The sequence below is a fragment of the Pan troglodytes genome, chromosome X (assembly GCF_028858775.2).
Source record: "Pan troglodytes isolate AG18354 chromosome X, NHGRI_mPanTro3-v2.0_pri, whole genome shotgun sequence".
Classification (NCBI taxonomy): domain Eukaryota; kingdom Metazoa; phylum Chordata; class Mammalia; order Primates; family Hominidae; genus Pan; species Pan troglodytes.
In genome coordinates this window covers 3,287,436-3,292,097 of record NC_072421.2, presented here as the reverse complement: position 1 = coordinate 3,292,097, position 4,662 = coordinate 3,287,436, and positions in this window count along the sequence as shown.

The following is a 4,662-nucleotide window of genomic DNA, read 5'->3' as shown; positions in this document are numbered from 1 at the left end:
ACAATCACAGCTCACTGCAGCCTCCAACTCTCAGGCTTAAGCGATCCTCCAGCCTTAACCTCCGGAGTAGCTGAGGCAAGAGACGCAAGCCACCATGCCCGACTAATTTTTCTTTTATGTATAGAGATGGGGTCTCCTATGTCGCCCAGGCTGGTCTCCAACACCTGGGCACAAGCAATCCTCCACTTTGGCCTCCCAAAGTGCTGGGATTATGGCTTCTTGAGAGTTAGGTTCCCTTTGAGTCAAACTGTGGCAGGCCAGGCTTCCATTAGCAGCCAGAGCAACCAGTTTTTCCACTAACGCTTTATTATAATTCTGATGAATGCACAAGTTAAACATTAAAGAACTGGAGAAAGTGGCGCTGGGGAAGGAGGGCCAAAATGCCAAAACAAACCTATGAAGGCCCCGCATGAGTTTCCTCAGACCCTAAAATCGGATCAAACAATAAAAGCATTCTTACACATACACCTCATACCAGGGCTCACTGAAGATTAAGAAACTTTCCAAGCGTCTAGAGAAAACTTTGCAGACCCCAGACCCTAGTTAAAGATTAGACAGGAACTGAATGAAATACTCCCGCTCGTAGGTGCAATCCTACACGTGGGCATAGAGCTTAAAATGCATAGAAACCCTGGAAAAAACTTGTCACTTTGAGTTGACCTGGTGAGTTAATCTGACCTTCTCCCTGTAACCCATTGGAGAAATAAATTCCCTTCTCCCCAATCTGTCTGCACCTCATTATTGAACCCCAAGAACAAGCAGCCAGCCCTCGTTCATTCGTCCGGGAGCAAAACCTTTGTTAAAGAAAAAACTATTCAGTGATGCTAGGTTGGTAATTGCAGTTATTACTTTTGCACGAACCTCGTACTTGTGAAAGCATCACCAAAAAGATAACGAAGACATTATCCAGGCTTATCGTGTGAAGTACAGGGACCACTGCAATGGCGGTTCACAGTGCAGGAGAGGCTGGGCTCAGCTTCCAATATGAACACAGCAAGGGCAAGTGGGAATGTATAGCCACGGGGGCAGGCAGCGGGTGTATAGATGGCAAAGCACTAAAAGGAAACATCAGAGGTGAAGCGGGTCCTGGCTAAACCAACCTGGCTTGTTAAAGCCAGCCAAGGGGGTTAAACATCAACCAGGGGTGGTGGACGACGAGGAACATGATATCAAGAACGGTGGCTTCTCGCCAAACTGACTTAGCCGGTACTTTGCTGAAATCTAATCCTATAAGGAAACGCACGACCGGGCCTGGGAGGGGCTTCAGGTGCCTGGCTACGGTTTGGCCAGGCAGAGACTTTTTGTCACATCTCCTTCTCACCTAAAGGTGTCCGCGGTGAATTCTTGCATCATTTCCTTTTCATGCATTTCCCCAGTCATGTGTTGCAAACCTAACCCTGAAAATACCAAGTACGCAGCCGGTCTGTGAGCTGAGGGAATACGCAGAGACCTGCAGAGAAGCAGCGTTGTCTGCAGATTTAAAGAGGAAGGAAGCAGGACTCTGATAAGGAGGGGGCCAGCCAGAGGGGTGGAGGAGAGCTGACTTACAGCTGCCCTGCAGAGGGCCTACCTTTATCTTGGGGGATGCCTTCAAGTCTGGTCTTTGACTCTTGTTCAAGATAAGGGCTGGGATTTATGACGTGCTAGTTAAAGTTCAAACCTCCCCCCTGACCCCAGAGTCTGTTTCTTTACTTAAGGTTTGCACATTTGCAAGTGGCCTAACCAGTTAGACAGCCTGGATGCACTGAATGAGCGGAGTGGCAACCGCCTCCCCCACCTCCTCAATGTCTGGTTTGAGGCCCCCTGAAACCAAGATTCCTCTCACTGTCCTTGGTGTGCCAACCATGAGACAGAACAAATGAGACCCTGGGAAGCTCCTGCCCGGGCTGTCTCCGAAGCTCCAACGCTGGCTGCATGCTCTTTCTCTCCTCGCACTCTCTCACAATCTTACACGAAATGAGCATGCTGTGTGGGGGCTGGGAAGTCCACTCAAATATCCAAACTAGAAACTGGCCGAGTGCAGTGGCTCATGCTTATCATCCCAGCCCTTTGGGACACCGAGGTGGAAGGATCACTCAAGCCCAGGAGTGCGAGACGAGCCTGGCCAACACAGTGGGACCCCGTCTGTACAAAAAATATAAAATCAGGCAAGCGTGGTGGTGCACACCTGTGGTCTCAGCTACTTGGAAGGCTGAGGTGGGAGGATCTCTAGAGCCTGGGACGTCAAGGCTGCAGTGAGCTGTGATTGCACCACTGTACTCCAGCCTGGGTGACAGTCTCAAAAAAAAAAAAAAAAAAGGAAAGAAAAACTTTGCGAGAAATTTTTCATATATTGACCTATTAGAAATCCAACTGCATGTTCCATGAATGGAAAACCCTGCACCAAAATTAACTCAAAGTGGATCAGAGACCCAAATGTAAGTGCGATCTCTATAACACGTGCAGAAGAAAACAGAGGAGAAAGTCTTTTTCGTTTTGGGTTAGGAAAATAAGACACCAAAAGCGCGACCCATTAAAAAAATTAAAAAAATAAATAAATAAACTTGATTGAGTTTACCAAATTTCGGCCGGGTGTGGGGTGGCTCGTGCCTGTAATCCCAGCACTTTGGCAGGCTGAGGCAGGCAGATCACGAGGTCAAGAGATAGAGAACATCCTGGCCAACATGGTGAAACCCCATCTCTACTAAAAATACAAAAATTAGCTGAGCGTGGTGGCATGTGCTTGTGCTACTCGGGAGGCTGAGGCAGGAGAATGGCTTGAACCCGGGAGGGGGAGGTTGCAGGGAGCCAAGATCGGACCACGGCACTCCAGCCTGGCGACAGAGCAAGGCTCCATCTCAAATAAACAAAACAAAACAAAAATTTCTTTTTTTTTTTTTTTGAGATGGAGTTTTGTTCACTCTTGTCGCCCAGGCTGGAGTACAGTGGCATGATCTCGGCTCACTGCAACTTCCACCTCGTGGATTCAAGCAATTCTCCTGCCTCAGCCTCCTGAGTAGCTGGGGTTACAGGCATGAGCCACCACACCCAGCTAATTTTTGTATTTTTAGTAGAGACGGGGTTTCACCATGTTGGCCAGGCTGGTCTCGAACTCCTGACCTCAGGTGATCAACCTGCCTCAGTCTCCAAAAGTGCTGGGATTACAGGCGTGAGCCACCATGTCTGGCCTAAATTTCTCTTTTCAAAGGGGAAATTTGTACTTTATTTTTAGCTGTTGAGGAGCAAGTAAAGAGCTCCTCTTGTATTAGCTGGTTCTCAGTGTTTCAGCTCAAAGTAATGGGTATGTTGGGCTGGTATATTCTGGTTGCCAGCAGTCATATCTGGGGACGTGTATCCTGAGGTCTGACACTATAAAGCCTCCTCTACTTGTCTTTCAGTCCCTGCCAAAATGCAAAGGGTGATGTCTGACTCCCTTACTAGGGCTAGCTCTGAATAAGTGGCCTCTGCTCATTTTCATTTGGGACGAAAACATTTGGGATGGGGGACGTCTCATTTATTTCCACCTGTTCTATTTATTTATTTATTTTGAGACAGAGTCTCACCCTGTTGCCAGGCTGGAGTGGAGTGGGGTGATCTCAGCTCACTGCAACCTCCACCTCCCGGGTTCAAGCAATTCTCCTGCCTCACTCAGCCTCCCGAGCAGCTGGGATTACAGGCATGCGCCACCATGCCTGGCCAATTTTCTGTGTGTATTTTTGGTAGAGACGGGGTTTCACCATGTTGGCCAGGCTGGTCTCAAACTCCTGACCTCAGGTGATTTGCCCACCTCAGCCCCGCAAAGTGCTGGGATTATAGGCATGAGCCACACACTTGGCTTTTTTTTTTTTGACACAGGGTCTGGCTCTGTCACCCAGGCTGGAGTACAGTGGCACAATCTTGCTCACTGCAACCTCTGCCTCCCAAGCTCAAGTGATACTCCCACCTCAGCCTCCCAAATAGCTGGGACCACAGGCGTGCACCACCACGCCCATCTAATTTTTGTATATTTTATACAGAGGAGGTTTTGCCATGTTGCCCATGCTAGTCTCGAGCTCCTGGACTTAAGCAATCTGCCCACCTCGACCTCTCAAATTGCTGGGATTACAGGCATGAGCCACTGTGCCTGGCCAATTTTCACCTGTTCTAAAGCAGCTGCTTAGAGGGCATGAGCTTGCAAAGACACAGCCCCTGAGCAGACTTCTCTATATGCACATAAGAAACAGCTAATGCACTGCCATCCCAATCCACAGCCAGACCTCGTATAATGGATAATCACCCTTCTCCCTGTGCCAGGATGTGGCCTCAGGGTAAAAATAATGAGTACAGCTGTGACATTTATTGAGTCCTTGACATGAGCCAGGCCTTGCTCTCAGTGCTTTGCAGATCACAGCTTCTACAATCTTCACAGCAATCGTGGCTCTTTCGCAACTGCAACTCCGTATCTTGGGGCATTTTGCCAATTTAGCCATTAGTCTATGAACAAAGCCACATTCTGATCAGGCTGAAGAATCAGGAAGGGAGAATGTGGCGGTGGGCTTTGTTCTGTATGTCACACAGCAATCTCGCTCTTTTACGGACATCACCTCACGTGGCTACGGCTCTTCTACTTCCCTACAGGGGACAAGGTGGGATAGTAGATCAAGGTGTTCTGCTCTCCCCGACCCAAGCCAAGGAGGAGCCAGG